The sequence below is a fragment of the Schistocerca gregaria genome, chromosome 6 (assembly GCF_023897955.1).
Source record: "Schistocerca gregaria isolate iqSchGreg1 chromosome 6, iqSchGreg1.2, whole genome shotgun sequence".
In the NCBI taxonomy this organism is placed as follows: domain Eukaryota; kingdom Metazoa; phylum Arthropoda; class Insecta; order Orthoptera; family Acrididae; genus Schistocerca; species Schistocerca gregaria.
The window spans coordinates 155,516,090-155,540,357 of record NC_064925.1 but is presented as its reverse complement, the minus strand read 5'-3'; the positions used below and the strand labels follow the sequence as shown (position 1 = coordinate 155,540,357).

At 43.0% G+C, this 24,268-nt stretch overlaps 1 protein-coding gene across 1 annotated transcript in view; it reads left to right on the top strand.

Annotated features, from left to right (window-relative positions):
* The first annotated feature begins 393 nt into the window (after positions 1-393).
* Positions 394-24,268, top strand: part of LOC126278418 (uncharacterized) — a 97,788-nt gene continuing 73,913 nt past the window's right edge. Inside the window, exon 1 of the mRNA XM_049978528.1 lies at positions 394-668. The gene's annotated coding sequence lies outside the window, so the exon portion shown is untranslated. The remainder of the gene's footprint in view (positions 669-24,268) is intronic.

Below are 24,268 nucleotides of genomic sequence, written 5' to 3'. Positions count from 1 at the left end.
ACTGCTGAATACACGATTAAAATGCTGAATTGTATCGACTGAAAACGGAAATTTTCACGATGTTTCCTTACACGGCATCCCTCCGCACAATAAATTAACTGATGCATAACGAGTTGGTGGATCTGTTCCGCTCAGCGGTGCAGAGCGCCCGTAGCGCATTTCAGCGAGGGGGCAGAGTCAACGTTGTCGCTGTACACGGGATGCGCTGTATTTGAAGTATTTTCCTGCAGAAATAATAAAATTCCTTCAGGCATGTTTACTCGCATTAACAATGCGAGCACGGCAAACACAAACAGAGAATTTAGTGCTGTGTAAATCGGCAGGCTGGTGCGCGTGCACACGCTCTCTCTCTCTCTCTCTCTCTCTCTCTCTCTCTCTCTCTCTCACACACACACACACACACACACACAGCGTGTCGCTGGCGTTTATCTCGTGGCCTGGACTGTTCTCTGGTCCCTTCTGGTCTGGCGTGGCACGCGCTATGCAGATTAGCTGCGTACGCGAAGAAAGCCCGACCAGCATTAGCTCTGCGTCCCAACTGCACCAGCAGAGAGAGGCTGAAGAGGCCGTACTATCTTCATACCGTCGTCCATCGCTGACCAAGTAGCGAGCAATAATAGGCAGCAGTTACTTCACTCTCTCAGATGTCAGCTGGACGTGGGATCACGGTAAGTTGCAGAACAGTGTAATACGAACGTGCATTATGTTTCCGTTCTGTAATTTATGATGCTTTATCATACGAGGCCATCACATACAAGGGATGGGACAAAATATGGAAACACCACAAACACAACACATTACTATGATTATAAGTGTGGGGGCCTTCCCATTCGTCTCTTACATGGTGCCTAAAAGTTGCTGGCTTCTCGGATAACTATACAACAATTCAAGTAAATCACATTAATGGTTTTTATTACAATAACGTAAACTGACTATATTTAACTTTGATTTACGATGGTGCCGCAAGTGATGGGCAACAAACAGCTAATCAAAGTTCTTCGCTAATACAATGTCCTTGCAAGTTATTCACCTTTGCTCATAAGCCACTACTATCGTTAATACACACATCAAAAAAAGTTTCCCATCACCCCGGTTCCCAGAACTCCTGAAGATAGACGTTGACTGTGAATATTGTATCACAGACACAGTCCTTTTGACTGTTCAGAGATGTCACTAAACCCGCCCAAAGACGCCAACAACCCAGCACGAGCAGGCCCTATTAGACGGAGGGGGTCCGACAGCCGATCAGTTCCAGTCATTCCACGAGGAAGTGCACGGCTCATGTTGTTTGTAGTTCAACCTTGCCCAGACGGTCAATCCCGATGTTCGATCGCTTCCGCATCGTTACTTTGTACCAGGAAGGGCTCTTAATAAGAGAAGTGTCCAGACGTTTCGGAGTGAACCAAAGCGATGTTGTCGGACATGGAGGAGATACAGAGAGACAAGAGCTGTCGATGAAATGCCTCGCTCAGGCCGCCCAAGGGCTACTACTGCAGTGGATGACCGCTACCTACGGATTATGGCTCAGAGTAACAAAAAAAAGTTCAAATGTGTGTGAAATCCCATGGGACTTAACTGCTAAGGTCATCAGTCCCTAAGCCTACACACTACGTAACCTAAATTATCCTAAGGACAAACACACACATCCATACCCGAGGGAGAACTCGAACCTCCGCCGGGTCCAGCCGCACAGTTCATGACTGCAGCGCCTCAGACCGCTCGGCTGGTCCCTCGCGGTGGCTCAGAGTAACCCTGACAGCAACGCCACCATGTTGAATAATGCTTTTCCTGCACCCACAGGACGTCGTGTTACGACTCAAACTGTGTGCAGTAGGCTGCATGATGCGCGACTTCACTCCCGAGGTCCATAGCGAGGTTCATCTTTGCAACCATGGCACCATGCAGTGCGTTACAGATGGGCCCAACAACATGCCAAATGGACCGCTCAGGATTAGCCTCACGTACTCTTCACCGATGAATGTCGCATATGCCTTTAACCAGACAATCGTCGGAGACGTGTTTGGAGGCAACCCGGTCAGGGTGAACGTCTTAGACACACTGTTCAGCTAGTGGAGCAAGGTGGAGGTTCCCTGTTGTTTTGGGGTGGCATGATGTGGGGCCGACGTACGCCGCTGGTGCTCGTGAATAGGGCCGTACCGGCTGTACAATATGTGAATGCCATCCTCCGACAGATAGTGCAACCAGGTCGGCAGCATATTGGCGAGGCATTCGTCGTCAAGGGCGATAATTCGCTCTCTCATAGTGCCTATCTTGTGAATGACTTCCTTCAGGATAACGACATCGCTCGACTAGAGTGTCCAGCATGTTATCCAGAGCTAAAGCCTATCGAACATGCCTGGGATAGTTTGATAACGGCAGTTTATGGACGACGTGACCCACCAACCGCTCTGAGGGATCTACGCCGAACTGCCGTTGGGGAGTGGGAGAATCTGGACCAACAGTGCCATAATGAACTTGTGGATAGTATGCCACGACGAATACAGGCATGCATCAGTGCTAGAGGACGTGGTAAGGGGTGTTAGAGGTACCTGAGTGTACAGCAATCTGGACCACCATCTCTGAAGGTTTCGCTGTGCAGTGGTACAACATGCAATGTGTGGTTTTCGTGAACAATAAAAAGGGCGGAAATGATGTTTACATTGATCCGTATTCCAATTTTCTGTACAGGTTCCGGAACCGAGGTGATGCAAAACTTTTTTTTGATATGTGTACCACTGCTCTTCTAGGTCTCTCCGTTAGTGCCTCTGCTAACGGACGTCTTTTAATGTTCGGTCGAGTCTGACAGGAGCAGCGCTTATAGTCTCTTTTTATAGAGGCAGCTCCTGTCGTGGTGACGTCCTAGTCAGCGTGCCATTGGCTGGCGTCGTCTCACAACCTTCTCTGCTCTTCCATTATTCATCTTCTTGCCGGCGCTTGTGGTTACGCCGGAACAAAAACGGTGTAGGAAAACCATTGGCACTCAAAACAACTTCCAATCATCTTGAAATGGATAAAGACAGGTATGCAAAACAGTGTCAGTTTCAGGTAACACTGCAGAAGTGGACAGTGTTTACACACCCGCCTCTCCAAAGTAGGTGACAGTAATGTTGTGGTGATCAAGGGAGATGCGGCAGTTCATTGTCGGTTCACGATGCGAGCTGTGTCAACAGAGTCATCTCGCCTTGAGCCAAGACGACACACCATTGGGGAACAAAAATGTTCAAATGTGTGTGAAATCTTATGGGAGTTAACTGCTAAGGTCATCAGTCGAGGGAGGACTCGAACCTCCACCGAGACCAGCCGCACAGTCCATGACTGCAGTGCCCAGACCGCTCTACTAATCGCGCGCGGCCCAATCGGGGAACAGACGTTGGGCCATTGGATGGACCTTGTCAGCCAAAATGGTCCAATAATCTTTGGCAGTGATGCGTCCTTGCGGAATGAATGGGGGTCCCATGGAATACCACGATATGACTGCCCAAATCATCACCGAACCCACGCCGTGTTTCACTCTAGGGACGTAGACAGGCCAGAAGTTGTAAACGGTGTGAAATAAGACTCATTCGAGTAAATGACATTCTACCATTGCTCCATAGTCCAGGTTTTATGGTTTCAGCGCCACGTTTTTCTGTTAAGGGCATTTGCATCAGTGGTGTTGTTTTGCTATTCCAGCTCGCGCTTATGGAGCTCCCTTCGTGTGTTTTTGATGCTGACTGACTTGACGAGTGCAACATTCAGTTCTGCAATGACTTTTGCACCTGACTTCCGTTTAGTTTTCGTCACAATCTTCTTCAATCATCGTTTGTCAGGCTCGCTCAGCACACACTTTCCTGAGCGGCCTGGCTTAGGGGGATGATGTTTCTCCGCTTTCACTGTAAACAGTAGATATTTTCGATACGGTACCTCTCGGAACATCGAACACTTTGGCTGCCTTGGTTACGGAAGCACCAACTATAAGAGCACTAACAATTTGCCGACGTCCGAATTCAATAACTCGGACGTAATAGACTTACAAATACACAGAACACTCTTCTGATCACAAATGACACTTGCAAAGTATTGATGGCATCGGATAGGTGCCATTCGTGCCGAAATACAAAACCACAACATGCAGGCTTATATGATTTTTTTAACTAGTAAAGTCCTGCATCTGCATTTATATTCAGGCAAGCATTTCTCACGGTTTGTCCATATTTCTTCCCAAAACTCCGTGTCTTGTAATTGCAGATAAGATACGCATTGGTATTTTCTAGATTGGAAAATGCTTTGCTGCCCATTGAAACTGCGACGCCGCGAAGGCGGCATGCGGAAAATGTAAAACTATCAAGAAGTACACTACATGCTCGGAATTGGTCGAATTGTATAAACAGCTATGTGCAAAAATTTGCACAGATATGAAATTGAATGATTAATCATATGTAAGGTAGGTCGCAATGTCGGTTCACTTGCAGGATACTGGGAAATTGTCCACAGTCTACAAATGAGACTGCTTACGAATCACTTGTGTGTCTGATCATGCAAGAGAAGTACGTAACTTCGAATGCTCAAAACTGCACGGAAAGGTGATTACAATATAAATCGCTAATACCAAAAACAGTCATATGAGCCATTGTCTTAGGAAACTATGCGTCTTACCGCAAGAGACATTTGAATGACGATCTATTCAAGGTATGAAGGATGAACTATGGTAACGCAAAGAAAGAAAGTATCTGTACAGGGTGTTTCAAAAAGGACTTAACAACTTTAAAAAATCGTATAAAATTATTGAAAGAAGATATAGAGTTGGGTTTAGCGTTATTTTGTAGGGAAACACATCAAGTTTTTTTTACCTTAAACTAAAGATGTTGTATGTGGCTTCCGTTGGTTATCCTGCACACATCCCTTTGGAAGTCAGTCCTTCCCAAACTCGCTGTAGCATTGCAGGTGTAATCTTCTCAGTGGTAGAGTAAATTCTTGCTCTAAGTTCAGGTCGAGAGTGGTGTCAGATCTGGTGAAAGTGGGGGCAGTGCAATTGGCCCATCAAGGCCAATCCATTGACCTGAAAGCGGTCACTGAGAAACCTCTGGACGTGAGCCAGATAGTGGGGTTGTGAACCATCTTGCATAAAGTAAAAATTTCGTTTTTGTTCATTGTCATTGATCTGTGGTATCAAAAATTTTTGTAACATATCCAGGAACACTATTCCATTGATCGATCTCTCAAGAATAGGAAAGGGGGCATACACTTTGTTCTTGCTCTAGGCACAAAAAAGTTCAGTTTAGGGCTATCACGAACATGTTGCAATGTTCGATGTGGATTTTCACTGCACCAGTTCCTACAGTTATGTGCGTTAACCCTGCCACTTAAGTGAAAAGTCCCCTTGTAAGAAAAGATGACTTTGTCCAAGAAGCGTTCATCCTCATGTAATCGTGTTAACATACCCGCACAGAAGTTCCTGCGAGCGATTTTATCAGTGCCTTTTACTGCTTGTACAATGGTCAAGTCAATTTGTACAGTTTCAAATGCAAACGGTTTCTCAGCAGACACCAGTCGTATGTGGGATTTGCAGTTCGCGAGATACCCGCCGGGTCGATTTCATAGGGCTGTTGAAAAAATGTTGTTTCATTCTCTCAATGACGTCGTCAGATGTGCTTCGGCAACCTGAACATTTCCCATGTCTTACCGAGCACTTTGTATCTACAAAACATTTATGCTACTCATAAATTGTAGGCCTACTAGGAGTATCCTTAGCGTACTTGATATAGAAATTACTGCGAACTGTTGTCGCCGACTTCGAATCTTCAAACCAAAACATACAGTGACACGCTCGGGACCAGTGAAGGTAGTCGTTTTAAACGCAACTGCTGCCAGCGCTCCTTACGGTGCGATTCAGTACTAGCGAAATACGCGAGACAAAACGTGATGTATTTCCCTACAAACTGACACTACACTCACCTCTGTAGGTACTACGAATTAATTTATATGAATTTTTAAAGTTGTAAAGTCCATTTCGAAACACTCTGTAAAACAGAACCAAAAAAGAGCAGACATACTTCAGCAGCATATCCCTTTGTTTGCAATAATTACACTATCCAAACAATTAACTGTTTCTGCCGACCTGATAGTATTGCACAGGTGTTCAGGCTTCGAAGTGCAGGTGTGGGATTTCACTTAATTAGTCAAAGCAAAGAGAAACCGAACAGTATGCACATCTGACTGAAGCTACTGGATCACATTCAGTACCGCTTCTGCATTCAGGCAATCCAACTACATCTTCAGACACGGCGAGATCTACGTCAGTACCATCTGGTGCCATCAGTGGATTTGTGAGGGAGACCAGCGCTGGATGTTTAGTTAAGCGGCAATAGGCTATTTTCGTATCGTAAAAATATGGTTCGGACTGTTGTTACTCTGAGTGTTTATAATATTCAACACGCATTAACAATCAATATTCTCACAAAAATCTGTAATTTTTATGCAATTTAAGTGTAAAAATAATTTAATATCAAGATTTGGTCACGTGATCGGAAAAGCTTTGTTATTCGCTGAAGCTCTGGTGACGTCACAGACTAGGGGTAAGAGGAGGCTATACGTGTGATACAGCAGTGTTAGTTTGTTAATAGTTTGTTATATATTTTTCTGCAAGTAGTTTAGCTATTTAGTGATGGGAAAAGCATTTACGTCTTTTTAGTATTAACAGAATGGAATTTCGTGAACTTTGATGGTGGAAACATTACGAAAATTGATGCTTCATGCTCCACTCATTTAGAGCGGCGATATTTGCAAGGACGGACATTATTTCTCTGCAATATCATTAAAGTCGCTCAGAAACTAAGGAATTCCAGAACTGTAGCAAATGGGTCCTTATCTTATATCTAGGTTGTCGACTACCAGTCGTGAAATGCCATCCAAAGCACAATAAAATTATTTATTTGAATGCGCATTGTCTGTTCCTCAAAAGAACAGACCCCACGCAGATCCGGAAGGCGTGAAACAATGTATATAACTCCAATTTACAAACAGTGTTTCACGGCTGCTGGATCTGCATGGTGTCTGTTCTTTCGAGGGAACAGACACTACGCATTTAAATAATTGATGAGGCTGGTTGGTCAATGGATCCACTTTCTTCAGTGCGAATTCACAAATACGTTTGACCTCCTGTGTTAATCTCTAAGCAGCGAACAGGAGTATAATGGACAAGAACCACGGATAAGTGGCGCTCAATGGGAGTGTGGACCGGCTGTGAGGCGTAGCGGGATAGTCCGTGCAGTTACGGTAGCACCGTGTCCCGGCTGGCGCAGTGGTTACCGCACCTGCCTCGTAAGCAGGAAATCCTGGGTTCGAATCCTGGCCCAGTACACATTTTCGCTAGTCGCCGCTGATTCTGCTTAATGTACCGCTGCAGCTGATAGCAGATATCCCTTTCATTTACATACAATAAAATTGTTCTTGGCAAATCTTATCGCTGATTTCCGCTATACAAGACACTCGACAGATGTGCTCCAAGTAGCACGTGGTATGTGGCCCAACGCAGGGCGCATGAGACTGCGAGTAGAAACGACAGCGGCTCGCATCCTGCAAGGGTCATACATTTTTAGAAGTATTACATCAAAAACGAAAATAGCGTTAGCAAGAATTCATTGTAGCAGTTGTTTCGATGGTGGGATGTATTATATCTAGCATCACACTAACGCTAGTCTGAGAAGTGGTCAACTGAGGATAAATAAATTTACTTTGCTCACAAACAATTACCTGATTAGGAAAGCATTTGCAGCAGTGAAGAAATCACCGTACTCTCAAAGTACAACGAGGTGTAGGACGAGCAGGTTTTGTGTGCGGAGAGATATAGAGCATGTACAACGTGCAGATAACGCAAACGTAAGGGCTGTGCTGTTTGTGAATGTAAACTAACGTCAGTCTCTGAAGCGGACTTAGCTTCATGTTATTTAAGATGATGGAGATCCAGAAGCTTAAACTTCAAGGCTGGACAGTACGAAGCCAAAAAAACTATTTTCTAATGAAAGTAGGAAGTATGTGTTCAGTCAGCTGCGAAATATCTTTTTCAACGGTACATGTGTGGACAGCTATTGTAAATGTAAGAGCATCTAAACTCCAGGTAAACAATGATATTCTGCTTCTAATCGGTGTGATGAAGTTTTGTAATCGCAATTTGGTTTTCATACAACAGGAATGTCGATTTGTTTTACAAATAAGTGAAACTATTTTTGCTGGATGCATTCGAAACAGTTAGCTATGGATATTATCGTCTATTATTCGATTTAATAAAACTTGTCATTATTTTATGAGCTAAAATACTTGCAGTGATACATGAATTGCTTCACTCGGACATATGAGTATTTTTACGAGTAAAGCGAGCCACGGCTTGCAATGAAATGAACTTATCGTGATAAAAGTTAACGTGTTTCACATGAGAGTTGTGGCATTAACCTATGTTTTGTGTTGTTCGTTTCGGTGATTGTAAAATACAGGCCTTCTTACCTTTTTCTCATTGTTGAGACGGTATTTTATCAGAAGCTATTTTGGCAATAAACCGAATAAATCATAAACACGTTATTACTCTGTAACAAGTCACTGGACAGCACATACACCTTCAAGCAACCGATAAAATATCCTTGAACAACATCTGAAGTTTTATCGATGGGGTTTAGGTTCATCCTGTACAAAAGGTGAGTCAGCTGCCCCTACATATGGGTTTTATGCAACTCGCAGTGTCTGCAAAAACAAGGGGCAAGATTTTCTTATCCCCGCTAACTGTGTGCAAACTATTAGTCTTACGGAAAAAATGAACAAGAACTTTGTATGGGAAATTTAATAGAGTAAAATTTTTAGAGGGATAAGTTTTCGCTGGAGGCCATGGTTTTGGAGTTATTCAAGAAAAACTTTCTTGAAAGTCACTTTTGTTGAATAATTCGAAAAACATGGCCTCTAGTAAAAAAGTATCCTAGCACAAAATTTAATTACATTACAGTCCCCTCTAAAAGGTGTTGCTCACTTTTTCTGTAGAACTAATAGTTTGCTCACAACGAGTAAAAGAAGATAAATATCTTGTATGCGGTATTTGAAGGCGTTGTGGGTTGAACAAAACCCAGAGGTAGGGGCACCTGAATAACCTAGAGCATTAGGTGTTAAGAGTAGGGATGCAAAAGGAATTTGGCAGGATGGGATGACAGCAACAGGCATTCTGGACAAAACTTTACTTTGACCATAGAGATGCCTACATGCATGCTCCCCCATTCCATCTCCTCTATTTCTTGGAATGAGGGCAGTCTCATTACTTCTAAGGCAACACCTGTATTTAGCCCAGTACAGTTCAGTATTTGATTTAAAATCACATTTCTTGATTCCTTCTTAAACTAAGCCCACTTTTGTTTTTGGAAACAGGCCAATCAGTGAGCTTCCTACGGCAAGGGTGGGCGGGTGTCGGATTCTAAAACGGAGAGGCATTATACTACTAGCTGCGACGCGCGGTGTTACCTGCGGATAAACAGTAATTTAAAATAAATTCTAATGTCTAAAATCACTAACCAAGCCTCTGCACCGTCACATAAGTTGTCTCTTGGAACACTTGCGGTACGAGCCACGTGCGGCCCAGAAAATCCAGCGACATCGAAGAAAAGAAAAGAAAAGAAAAGAAAAGAACCACCAAATTTTGAAGTTGTCAAAACTCATGTTGACGGAAAGCATCTTTACGCAGACGAGTAGCGAATTACAAAATTTGCTAGAAGTGGGATTAAATAGTATCACGACTGACTTGTTTAGTACAGGAAGGATCATAATTTTCTTGGTGTGTGTCAAGATCTCTCTGTAAACAACGTTGCGAGACATGTTGTTCTCTGCATGTATGCTGAGATAGCTGAGTAAACGGCGTTGCCAACGTATGTATTTAATCCAATCTTCTTCTAGTCCATCTCCTCCTCCCCCCTCTCTCTTTCCACCTGCCCCACCCCACTCTCTGTCGATCTCCCCACCTCTCTTTGTCCATCTCCTCTCATCTTCCTTCGTTCGGCTTCTCCTCCTATACTCTCTCGGTCCATCTCCTCCTCTCCCCTCCCCTCTGTCTCTTCCTCTTTCTACATCTATTTCTCCTTCCCCTTCTTCTCTTTCCTTTCTCTTTCTATCTTCTCCTCTGCCCTCTCACTGTCCACCTCCTCCTCTTCCTTTTCTCTGTCATTTTCTCACGCCCCTCTCTCTGTTTACTTCCTCCTTCACCCTCTGTCCATATCCCACTACCCCTTAACAGTGTGCCTCTGCTCCTTCTCCCTCTCCCTGTCCATCTCTTCATAATCACTGTTGCTGCCCCCTCCTCCACTGTCCGAAGCTCGTGGTCGTGCGGTAGCGTTCTCGCTTCCCACGCCTGAGTTCCCCGGTTCGATTCCCGGCAGGGTCAGGGATTTTCTCTGCCTTGTGATGACTGTATGTTGTGTGATGTCCTTAGGTTAGTTAGGTTTACGTAGTTCTAAGTTATAGGGGACTGATGACCATAGATGTTAAGTCCCATAGTGCTCAGAGCCAACCTCCTCCACCTCTCATTCACTCTCTGTCCATCGCCTAATCTTTTCTTTCTCTGTCCATCTTCTGCCTCCTCCCAGTCCATCTTATCCTGTTCGCTTCCTCTGTCAATTTTGTCCCACTCCTCTCTCTATTCAATTACTCCCCCACCCTCTCTCTGTCCATCTGCTACATCCCCTACCTGTGTCCATTTGAACCTTCTCCCTGTTTGTCATCCTCTCCTCCCCTATTCCCTATCCACCACAACAGAAGGCTCTTGGCTGTTACCTTCACAGCATTTCTTTTCTGAACCTATCCATAAGGAGCGATCAAAAAGTTTCTGGTCGAAGGCTTACACTCCGGAATCGGTATGCCAATAAGGTAAAATCTCCGTGACAACTGAGACAATCAGGCCATAGACGCACCGCTTTGAAGACTCCACCTTGGTAAAACACCATATCTTGCTGCATGAAGAAGTCTGGAACGCCCTGATGCACATCATCGTCTGACAGGAATCGTCTACCTGTCAAGGCCTTCTTTAAGGGACCAGAGGAGTGATAATCGTATGGGGAGAAACCACGACGAGAGTTGCTCGAGTGTCTCCCACTTCAGTTGGCGTAACTTCTGTGTTACGACATTTGCGTTGTGGGGACATACATTACCTGAAGCAGCACGATACTTGACACACTATTCCATAATGGTCGCTTTAGGCACATGTAGCTACCCCACACGCATTGTTCATCCTTCGATGGATGTCAACCAGTGTTTGTCTTTTGGCAGCGAAGAAAAGAATAAAAGCACGTTGGTCCTGTTTGGGTGCATTTGGTAATACATGATCATAGTCCACGTTTCCGCATTTATCACAACCACATCGAAAGACAGGACCGCCACACTAATCCTTTGCCTACATGTCGATGCTTATATACCCGCATCGGAGTCCCGCAACACCCTCAAATGGAAAATTTTTGACCTCCCCTTGTGAGATGTGTACCAAATATGATTTAAATAGTTCCAGGGATTTGACATGAGGTTTTTACCCATGGATTTGCCCACTTACGCACATATCAGACCTATTTCACAGATATCTAACATATTTCACACGTATTTGTATACATATTTCACTTATATCCCTCGCAGATTTCGCCCTACAGTTTCATTTTCACGCAGCTCAGTGTTCATTACGTCTATCTCAACTGTGTGCCGTACAATGTTATAAATTTGCAAGTACATCCAGTGATATATACAGTCGCTGTTCATGAAATGTATAGCGAGGAAGTAGTACATCAGAACGTCATGTATGATACGACAAGTGTTCACTCAACTCAGTGTTTATGACGTCACGTCCTGAATTATGTGTCGTACAATGATATAACTTTGATGGTATGTTCACTGGTATATGTGAACATAACATGCAAACAGTAGCACAAATAAAGTTAGCAGTAGAGACATAATAAATTAAAACGTCATGGTTCTTCTGGCAGATTCACACCCTGAACAGCGAAAATGTATGAAGCGATATAATTTTTTCCTTTCATTATTTTGTGGGAGGTTATCAGCAAGAACAAGTTTCGTAAAGGCTTGATACAACGTGCAAAGTTTGGCACGAAGTGCTCTCATTCTCAACAGTGGACGCATGAAGTGTGAGTAGTTCTTCAAAAAAGGTAGCCTATGTTTTAATTCAGGGTATAAACTATCTCCATTCCAAATTTCATCCATATACGTCAGGCTGTTTCAGCACGAACAAGTAACAAACATACTGACACACACTCAAAAACCTTCGCATTTATAGTATACAAAACATGAGCAATTTTGAAGGACGTTACTGGATAATTTTACCAGGTTTTCCGTTTTAGATATTTTACATGTATCTCTCGCGAATTTCGCCCTGCAGTTTCATTTTTACGGAACTCAGTATATATTATGTCTGTCTATACAGTGTGCCGTACAACGATATAAATTTGCATGTACATCCAGTGATGTATATAGCTGCTGTATGCACCTACCATGTGGGTTACGCAAACAGAAGATAGCTTCATCTGGTATCTTATCGTTTTGTGGGTAAGCTTCTACAAGTACACTTCTACAAGTACACTTCTACAAGTACACTACAATCTAGCTTTATTTGCATTACTTTCCCATGTAAAACGAACTGAATTTTGGTGATAGTATTGTTTGTGATGAGGACAGCAGCATCTGTTATTGCAAATAAGCATCCGGTGATGATGCGTACGCTTTTGTTGGTTTTGATTTTTGAGCCTAAAAAGATGAAACATGAGCAGTTTTGAGATAATATTATATAGGCTTAAATTGAAAGATTTTCTGTTGTCGATAGAGCTAAATAGCACCTGTGGTAATCAAAACGCTCTCGATCCCGTGTTCGAACCGCGCCACCGCTTCAGTTTTGAATAAAAATCGTTAAGAGTGGCGGCCGAACACTCCTCGCATAACAAGTCACCTTCATTCTGCCAACGACCTTGTCAAAGAGAGCGGACGAGCGGACAGAAGTTCAGGACACTCTATTGCCCTGGGGGTGAGAAAGAGCCACTAAAGGTGGAAGAGTCAGCAATGATCAATGTCATGAAGATGCAGAAGGCAGTGGAAACCACTGTATTAAAGACACATAGTGTGACCTGTAGTGGAAAAAGTGTTGTGATATTCTCTGCATTGGCAAAAGATTCCCGACTATTCTTCCATTTGTATCTCCAGGAGAGGACTGCCAAGGCGGAGGTGACCATGAGAAAAAGACTGAATAACAAACAAAAGAATAATGTTCTACGAGTTGGAACGAGGAATTTCAGAAGTTTCAGCGAGGTAGGGAAGCTAGAAAACGTGAAACGGAGAATGGTAAGGCACAATCTGGATATAGTAGGGATTAATGAAGTGAAATGGAAAGAAGACAAATGGTTTCTGGTCAGGTACAAAGTAAGTATAGGGCAATATCAACAGCAGTAGAAAATGGTGTAACGGGAATAGCATACTGGGTTGTAAGGCGTACCTAGGACCAGATATAGACTCAAATCACAAATTAGTAGTGATGAAGAGTATGCTGACGTTTAAGAGGTTAGTCTGGAAGTATCCATGCGCAAAGAAGTCGGATACAGAAACACTGAGGAATTAAGAGATACGTTTGAAGTTCGAAAAATGTTCAGATGTGTGTTAAATCTCATGGGACTTAACTGCTAAGGTCATCAGTCCCTAAGCTTACACACTACTTAACTTAAATTATCCTAAGGACAAACACACACACCCATGCCCGAGGGAGGACTCGAACCTCCGCCGGAACCAGCCGCACAGTTTATGACTGCAGCGCCTGAGGCCGCTCGTCTAATCCCGCGCGGCACGCTTGAAGTTCCCTGAGGCTATAGGTAGTACGGTAAGGAATAGCTCAAAATGCAGTTCAGTTGAAGAGAATGGTCATCTCTAACAGGGACAATCACAGATACTGGAAAGAAAAACATAGTTACAAAGAAGGTAACTACAAAGAAACTGCGGGTAACTGCTGAAATACTTCAGTTGATCGATGAAAGAAGGAAGCACAAAAATGTTCAAGGAAATTCAGCAATACACAGATACAAGATAATTAAGGATGAAATAAATTGGAAGTGCAGGTAAGTTACGGCGAAAAGGCTGTATTGAAAATGTAAAGATGAAAAAGAGATAATTTCCAGAAGGACTGACTCAGCATACAGAAAAGTCAGACAACCTTCGCTGAAATTAATGTCAGGGTGGTCCGGTCACTTCAAGAGTGCGGTGGGAATTCCACTGTCAAATGCGGAGGAGAGAGATGATATAAGAAAAAAACAGGAGTTGATGTAGAAGAGACAAGGGATCCAGCAGTAGGATCAAAACAGGAAAGAAGTTTGGAAGACTTAACATCGAATAAGGCAGAAGGGATAGATAATATTCCATTAGAATTTCTAAAATCATTAGTGAAAGTGCAACAAAACGGCTGTTCACGTTGGTGTGTCTGACGATATACCATCTGACTTTAGGAAAAATATCGTCCACATTATTCAGATGATTATAAGAGCCGAGAAGTGATAGAATCGTCGCACAATCAGCTTAACAGTTCACGATCCAAGTTTCTGAATGAAATAGTATATAGAAAAATGGAAAATAAAATTGAGGATGTTTTAGATGACGATCTGTTTGGGTTTAGGAAAGATAAAGGTAAAAAAAGGCAATTATGACGTTGCACATGATAATAGAAGCAAGACTATAGAAAATTCAAGACGTGTTCATGTAAATTATCCATTTACAAAAAGCGTTTGACAATGTAATATGGTGTAAGAAAATCGAAATTCAGAGAAAAACAGGGGTACATTATAGGGAAAGACGGATAATGCACAGTACGTACAAGATCCAAGAGGGAACAATAAGACTGGAAGATCACGAATGAAGTCTTTCAATTAACGAGCATGTAGTTTTTCGTCCCTACTGTTCGTTCTACACATCGATGAAGCAATAGCGGAAATAAGAGAAAGGTTAAAGAATTGAGTTAAAATTCAAGGTGAAGGGATATCAATGGTAAGATTCGCTGTTGACATTGCTATCCTCGGTGATAGCGAAGTATAGTTGCAGGATTTGGTGAATCGAATGAACAGTTTAATGACTACAGAATATGGATTGAGAGTAAATCGAAGAAATACAAAAGTAATATGAAGTAGTAGAAATGAAAGACCGAGAAACTGAACATTAGGATTTGTTATCACGAAGCAGAGAAAGTCAAGGAACTCTGCTATCCAGGCTGCAAAAGAAGCATTGTTGGCCGGAGCAAGGAGGACATAAAAAGCAGACTTGAACTGGCAGAAAGGGCATTCCTGACTAGCATTCCTGGCCAAGAGAAGTGTAGTAGTTTCCAATATAGACCTTAATTTGGGAAATACATTTCTGAGAATGTGCGTTTGGAGCACAGCATTGTATCGTAGTGAAACAGGGGCTGTTGGTAAACCGGAACAGAAGAGAATTGAAGCATTTGAGATGTGGAGTTACAGACGAATGTAGAAAGTTAGGTGGACTGATAAGGTAAGGAATGAGGAGGTTCTCTGCAGAATCGGCGAGGAAAGGAATGTTTGGAGAATACTGACAAGGAGAGGGGAAAGGATGGTAGGACATCCCTTAAGACATCACAGAATAACTTCCTTGGTACTAAAGGGAACTGTAGAGGATAAGAACTATAGAGAAGGACAGAGACTGGAATACATCCAGCAAGTAAATGAGGACGTTTGGTGCAAGTGCTTCACTGAGATGAAGAGGTCGGTACAGGAGAGGAATTCGCATTAAACCAGCCAGAAGACAGACGACTCAAATAAAAAGAAAAGTATAGCTATTTTGAGCAATATGCAGCTAACAGTATATGTGTTAAATTTGTAGCCATCGCAACAATGGTGGCTGTATTGCAGGGTTTGGAGGTTGTGCAAGCGAAGGTATATTAAATATCCTTTTATTAGTCAGTATATGATAACATGGAGCGTAAAACAAAATTGACGTTTTTGCGCTAGCTAACGCAGAAGTAAACAATATTCTGTACAGATATAGAAATAATAATTCTTGCTTAAAATGGGCAACCTTACACATAAAATATAACACGTATTCTAAAACACATTCATATATACTGGTTGAATCATCTGAATCATGTACCGCAAATATTGCGGAACTGGGAACTGCTACTGGCGTGCGGTTTTCACAGAATCGGTTAGTAGTCAGGTGGTCGTACTGTTAGCCAATAAAAGGACTGAAATACAGTAATGTTTAGAATGTTTAATTTTTGTGCACCCATACACTTTTTAAATGGAACAATGCCTTAACAAACTAAAAGTAGTGTAAATTAGAATGTCAACTGTGTTTGTTGCAAGATGGTTCCAATGGCTTTGAGCACTATGGTACTTAACATCTATGGTCATCAGTCCCCTAGAAACTAGAACTACTTAAACCTAACTAACCTAAGGACATCACACAACACCCAGTCATCACGAGGCAGAGAAAATCCCTGACCCCTCTGGGAATCGAACCCGGGAACCCGGGCGTGGGAAGCGAGAACGCTACCGCACGACCACGAGCTGCGGACGTTTGTTGCAAGATTCTAGTGCGACTCGTTTATGAGACACCGTATTTTGAAAAGTTTCCGCACTTGGACAATACCTGTGGGAGCACACAGTGAAGAATAATACGAGTGTATACACCAGTTATGTGAATTAAGACCAGTAAAGCGACAGCTGGCCGTCACAGGCTCTGTTAAAAAAAATGGGTCAAATGGCTCTGAGCACTATGGGACTTAACATCTGAGGTCATCAGCCCCCTAGAACTTAGAACTACTGAAACCTAACTAACCTAAGGACATCACATAAGTTCGTGCCCGTGGCAGGCTTCGAACCTGCGACCGTAGCGGTTTCGCTGTTCCAGACTGAAGCGCCTAGAACCGCTCGGCCAGTTTGTGTCCAAAATGACCACCACCAGCAGCAATACATGATTCCAGTCTGATATAGAACGACTGTTGTACACATGCTTGCATTTCAGCAGACATATCCGAACAGGCTGCAGTAATATGTCGTTGAATATCATGGGTTGTATTTGTGTGTCCTCACAGACAGCGTCTTTCAGCTAGTGTCAATTCTGGAGAGTGGGTTGGACAAGGTACAGGTCTTCGACATCCAGTCCATTGATTTGGAAACAATTCGTGAAGACGTGCTGTAGTACTTCATGTAGGCCGGCCGGTGTGGCCGAGCGGTTCTAGGCGCTTCAGTTTGGAACCGCGCGACCGCTACGGTCGCAGGTTCGAATCCTTCCTCGGACATGGATGTGTGTGATGACCTTAGGTTAGTTAGGTTTAAGTAGTTTTAATTTCTAGGGGACTGATGACCTCAGATATTTAGTCCCATAGTGCTCAGAGCCATTTGAACCATTTTGAACCTCGTGTAGTGTGGGCTGGACAAAAATCATGTTGGTACCACTAGTTCCTCCTAGTCTGCAGAGGTATCTGGTAGCATCCGTACAAGATGGTCTGTTACGTTCAAAAAGTGGGCCTATGAGCTGATGGTTCACAGTTCAACGTCGCACGTTTGCACTCCATTGAAGCTGATGCTCGACCTGATGAAGCCAATGGGCACTGTCAACAGAACAATAGAGCATATTTTGGTGGTTTGTCTGCACATGATTGGCATATGTGGCTTCATCACTAAACAGGTTACATGTTACATCTGGAGTATGCTCTCTTAATGCCCAGGTATAGAAGTTAACACGATTCTCACAATCGTTTCCATGCAGCTCTTGATGGAGAGAGATGGAACCCACGTTGATGACAAATGCCTGCCTCATGCCACTTCCTCGTGTGATTGCGAGGGAGCTAATGTGCAGATCAACTGCAACATTAGCTATAAGACTAATTTCTACCTCTTCTATAGTCACTTGTTTGCTTCTGTTACGTTGCTAGGAGTTATAATACCACTTTCACATAACTAGTTGAAGAGGCTGATAAATAACTGCCAATATGATTGATGTCTATTGAAATATCTTGCTGCATACACCATATGGGTACAAGCTTGCATTGTTTCTACACTCTCCACACGATACAACTTGAGCGTGTCGACTTTTTCTGCAATGGAAAGTATCATCGTTCACTCATGACCTACTACTTGGACTGTCACACACTAACTAGCAAGGAACACCCACGCACAATGTAATCAAATATAACGGCATCGCACACAGTAACTGCCCAGGTTGAATGGAACAAAGAATCGTTGGTGTGGAAAATTTTCAAAATACGACATCTCGTAAATGACTCTCACTAGATCTTGCTATAACCACCACTGACATTCCAATTAACCCTACTTTTAGTTTGTTAATGCCAATATCCATTGATCCATTGTTCCAAGAAGTGTATAGTTGAACAAAAAATACGCTTTCTAAGTGTTATTAAAATCTGTTTGTTGGCTCATAGTATATTTACAGCCTCTGTAGGACCATGGGTAGCCCCTTCGTGGACTGAATTTTCTTCTTCTCCCAGAACTTCCTTCTTCTTCTTTCTCTTCTTCTCTCAGCTCTTCTTCCAAGATCATCAGTGTCATTTTCTCCTGTCGGCTCCACTGGTGACACACTAATCTTTTCCTGTATTATTCTTGGTCGTTGATCTCTGGCAAATTGGTCAGTGTATATTTGCTCCTCCTTTTCCTTTCCTTCGACATTGATCCCCAATTCCAACCCTTCCTTCCGAGGTTCAAAAACCCTCTTGGTTCCTGTCTTTCCCCTTGTCCTCCCTGTTGTTTCCCACACTCTCTTCATCATTCAATCCATACTCATCCTAATTACACGTCCAGCAAACCTTGCCCTTTCGAGTCTAATTTCCCCGGATATTGTTCTCATGTTCCGGTACAGTTCTTCCCTAGGTCTTCACATCCATCTCCCTCCACCACTTTTGGGACCTAGCATTTTTCTCTCTTCTTTCTTTAGTTTTTCTGTCCAATTTGTTCCTAGTGTCATTGTCTCAGCAGCATATGATACTGCATTCCTCACTGTTGCCTTGTAGCGGGTTATCTTTGCCTCTGTTGATATATTGTTTTTATTGTATATCTCACTCGTCGTACAGAAGGCTGAAATCATCTTCTTTATCATCTCTGTTATTCCCTCCTTGCTCCGGATCCTTCCTGTTATAAATTCTAACAGGTATTTAAATTTGTCCACCATTTGCACAGTGCCATCCGGTGTTTCCCAGTCTGCAGTGCTATTTAATGTCTTTGTCTTGTTATAGGCAATCCACAGTCCCACCTTTCTGACTACCTTACTTAAGTTGTCGAGCTGTGCCTTTGCGTCTTCTTCCGCCGCACTTACTATTGCTATGTCGTCTACAAAGGCTAGGCAGTCCACTTCAGCCCTGTTGTCCTTTTTTGCCCCCACATGGGCCTTTCTACTCCCATTTCCTCGTTTATTGCTCTCCACTGCTACACTGAACAACAATGCTGACAATCCATCCCCCTGTTTAACGTCAGTCTTGATCTCAAATACTTTTGATAGTGCTCCTCTCACCCTGGCTTTTACGCCTGTCAGAATTTCTTTTATGAGTTCTTGTGTAGTTCCATCAAGTCCTCTGTTCTTCAGGATCCTAACAAGAGTTTGTCTGTCGATGGAGTCATGTGACTTTGTGAAGTCCACGACGGTTAATACTGTCTTTATGTTTTTTAAGGCCTTATGTTCTATCACTTGCTTCAGGACAAATATCTGTTCTATACGTCCTCTTCCCTTCCTGAATCCCGCTTGGTAGTCGCCACCTGTACTTTCTACATGTTCTTCTAATCTCTTGAGCAAGAGTTTTGACAGCACCTTGTATCCAACCTTTAGTAGTGACATTCCTCTGTAGTTGTTTGCAACTCTCATGTCCTCTTTCTTATCTACTGGTACTACGATTGCATTCTTCCATCCTTCTGGCAACTTCTTTGTTCTCCAAATCTGGTGGATTATGTTGGTCATGTTGTCTATTGCTTTGTTTTGCTTTGTTGCCTCCCCACTTTATCATATCGGCCGCTGTACCATCTTATCCAGTTGCCTTATTATTCTTTAGATCGCTTGCGGAATGTGCGATTTCATCCCTGGTTGGAGGGCGTGGCTCGCTCTCATCTGTGTCAGTCCCCAATTCCAGCTCGTCTTCAGGTGGTTCACAGTTCAGCAGGTCACGAAACTACTCTGCGAAAATCCTACAATTCTCCTTCGCACTAACAGCCAGCTCCCCTTTCTTATCTCTTATAAATAGTTCTCTACCCTTGAATCCAATCAGACTCCTTTTGTATTTCCCGAAAAAGTGTATGCTGTTGTTTTCCTGAAGTTGGTCTCAATCTCGTCCAGTTCCTGCTTCATCTTCTATCTTCTGGTCCATCTTATCGTTCAGGCCGCTTGCTTTCTTGCTCCTAAGAAAACTTCCCCTTTTTCCAAGTCCTTCTTGCAGCTCCAGTCTCTCCAGGTTTTCTTGCGAGACTCTACCGCTTCCTCACATTCCTTGTTCCAACACCAGTGCTTCTGTTTCTTTTCTTCCTGTAACCATAGTTCAGCCTCTTTCGCCATATTTCGCTTCATGTTGTCGCACTCATTGTATGATTCAATTCCTTTCTCATATCTGCATTAATTGTGTTTTAATTTGTTTCTGCCTATCTTCACGTTTCCAGTTCTTCTATTCGTCAGTGGCAGTCTATCCCTGTTTCAGATCCAAAGGCACTTCTGTAAGATAATGATCCTATTCTATTCTTGAGTTCTTCCTGACCTTTGTGTTCATGATCTCTTTAGTGTTTGTCCAGCTGATTGCTATCTGACCAATTTGGAATTCCCCAAGGCGGGTGTGTGGGTTTGCCCATGTCTTTTTCTTACTCGGTTTGGCCCTGAGGTGTGTTGTCATAAATCTCATTTTGTGTTCTCGACGCAGTTCAGTTAGTCTTTCTCCATCTTTATTTGTCCGCTGATGTGCAGGGCACTCGACCACTACTTCTTTATGTTGCTTCTCTCTTCCAATCTGTGCATTATAATCTCCTATGAGTATCCTTACATGTCTATATGGTATGTTTTTCAGTTTATCATCTATCTCCTCCCAGTAACTGACTGCAACTTTCTTGTCTTCCCTGTTTTTGTCATTTGTAGGTGCATGCCCATTTACTATTGCAAAGTTTTTGTTCCGTCTGTGTTGATATCCTTTCTCATCTGCTCTTTATTTCAGTTATGCCATCCTCGTATCTCTGGTCGACTATGAACATCGTACCAAAGTATGTAGGTGCACGTCTTTCCTTTCCCACTCTAATTCCTGGTTTCCCTTTCAGTATTATGAAGCCTTCTGACTCCACTGTATCTTCATCAGTGTGTCTTGTTTCTTGCATCGCTAGAATCTCAATGCTTCTCTCTTTCATCTCATCTATTACCTTGTTTAAGTTCACTAGTCTTAATCATTGTCTGTACATTTATGGTTCCAATTCTGAAAGTCTTTTTAGTTTTAATCTTCTTTGAGATTGTTGGGAGCTCCGACTCTTCCCTTCTGCATTTTTTTGCAGTTCCCTCAGAATCCGAATGCCTGCTTGCGTCGACATTGGTCAACGGGGGATTGTCCCCCTCGGGTAATCTCGATTCAATAGTGCGATTCATTCCATGAGCAAAGAAAAAAATTAAAATAAAAATCAAAAATTCTCTACACATTCCGAGCTTCTACGCAATCTCTGACGACCTCAATGTCGACTGTACATTACATTATGTTCTTCCTTCAACTTTTTGTGACTTTATAAGTGATCAGCAAGATGACAGTATCAGCCCATAATAAACTCGACAAACTAGTACATGGAACCACACTGAATAATTACAAGTAATCACCTCTGAAAGATTTACATTCTATTAGAATCAGCCTTTATCGTCTAACAAACTAATCAACAAACTAATCACAGAGCTAAGTACAACATAGACAAAGAAAATGCAATACAATACGCGTCAGCTTATGACTATTATACAGTGGTGACATTATGTCTGCTCATATACAAGTTGTGTTAGCTGCCACATTGACGCCGAGGTCAAAGCTTCTGGACTCTGATCATTCATCCGAGATGAGTCCAGGTTTGGCGGCATGGATGTTGTGTTTGTCTAAAGGCACTCGCTCTTTCCCTTCCCTGGAGTCAGAGGTCCTAAATTAGGTACTGGCGACTGCTTAATAGGCGATTGAGTTGCTTACAGTGGACAATAAACCCTAAGTTAAAAAACTTCTTTAAGTACTAATTTTCATTAACCTGTTTCTCCAAGCAAAGCTGCTGGACTTGGAATATCCCTTGTTCTGTACCATAAATTTTTGGCTTAGGATTTTTTTCTTGCACAGAATCACAATGGAAATACGGTACAAAATGAAAATGTAGTTTTTTTTTTCTACGCTGCCCCTCCTTATGAATAACATGAAAAAATTTTCAGAAGTAATACTCCGAATGATAGCAGTTTACTATTATTTATACCGATTTCATACGAAAAGTACCACTCAGATTCATCGTAAGTTTATTTGACAAGTATGATACAATTGATAAATTCATTGCTAATCTTTGGCAAGCCAGCGCAAGTGCCTCACTCTAGCGCTCAACAGGTATGAATCAAGGTCTTGTTCGTTTCCGCTTCTTGCTCAGTAGCGTCTGCTTTAGCTTGGTAGGTACACAGAGGCAGTGTATTTCCTTTCGCGAAGTAATTAAAGGCCTATTGAATGTTGAATGTGTGTGAATTACTGAGGGATCAAACTGCTGATGTCATCGGTCCCTAGACTTACACACTACTTAAACTGACTTACGCTAAGAACAGCAGATTTTTTTTTCTTTATTGAGTTTCGATTCCCCCAAAGGGGGCGGTCTAGCAGCACCTTAGTATGCCGCTCTTCAGCCTACAGAATTTGTTGAAAAAGATGAAGATAATAAATAATAAAAACAGGCGAGAAAATAGGAGACTTAAATGGTGACATGGCGGAAAAATCGTGGAACTTAAAACATAGAACAAAGGGATGATGACGGTAATAAAATGCATATGAAGCAGACAGGTAAAATAATAGACAGACAATTAAAACAAACTGCGACAGTCTTGTTTCTGTTCCCAAGAGACGTAAAGTTCACACCCAGCGACAGCATGACACTTTGGAAAGACGAACAACACTGAACATTCACTTGATCACTACATTAAAAAGTTGGCAAATATGACAAACCATAACCGAGGGCAGGTGGGGGAAACATGGATAGATGATGGGAAAATAAAAAGGGGCAAGGAGAGGAAAAACGAATGGGGGGAAGGGAGGACGAGGACCTATAAGAGGGGGGAGGGTGCTGGGCAGACGCGACAGGGAGTGGGGTAAGGCAGAGGAGGGGATTACAAAAGGACTCGGGGAGGGGGGGGGGGGGAAGAAGGGAGGTAGTGAGACATTAGGTGGGGAGAAAAACAGGTTGGAAAGGCGGGGAAGAGGGAGCCCACGGAAAGGACAGAGGAAAGGAGGGGGAATGAGGATCAGAGTTGATAGGAGGGATAAATGGAGGGAGAGATGGCATCATCTGTGAGGGAGAGTTGATGGAAGCCACCTTGGGAAAGGTGTAGGGGTGTAGGGGTGTAGAGACAGAGGGTAGGGCAGACACAACAGTGAAGATGTGGCAGAGTGCAGGGATGGGAGATGAGAGGAGCAACCAGGGGGTCAGGGGGATCAAGGCGGTGGGAGGTGTGGAGTATGCGGATATGTTCGGGGAACAGGATCAGATGGGGAAAGGAATGAGGTCATAGAGGATCAAAAACAACGGATACACCAAAGGCTTATTAAGTAACTGTTCCATATGCTTTCAAAAAGAATTTGGAGTTTTAATTTTTCCTCTCTTTCATTTCTTTCTCGTTTGCTCAAGTTTTCCGCTGGTTGATTTAAAGTCAATTTTTTCCTCCCTTTGCCGCTCCTAACATTTTGCCATCCTAGGAGGCCACCTAGTCTTGCCTACACTTGGATCCGAATAACAACAAAGTGGTTGACAGCGAAGCACAGCTGAGCGTGGAAGGGGGCGCTGTTGTCGGTTTGCCTGTGCGTGCACGCGCATTATGGCTGTTTCAGCAACAGTTGTGTGGTTCCTTGTTGGGTTACCTTCTCACGGCACCTTTTAATGTGCGGCATTGCGTTCGCTTTGCAGGATCATTATATCCTTGTGGTTTAACAAACATACTTTAGTTTATAAAATGATAATCTGTTCCTATTATTTGTATATCTGAACAAAAGCAACAGGAAGAGCACTGATCTTACAACAAGCAGGGGTGCGAAAATGGATGTGAATCG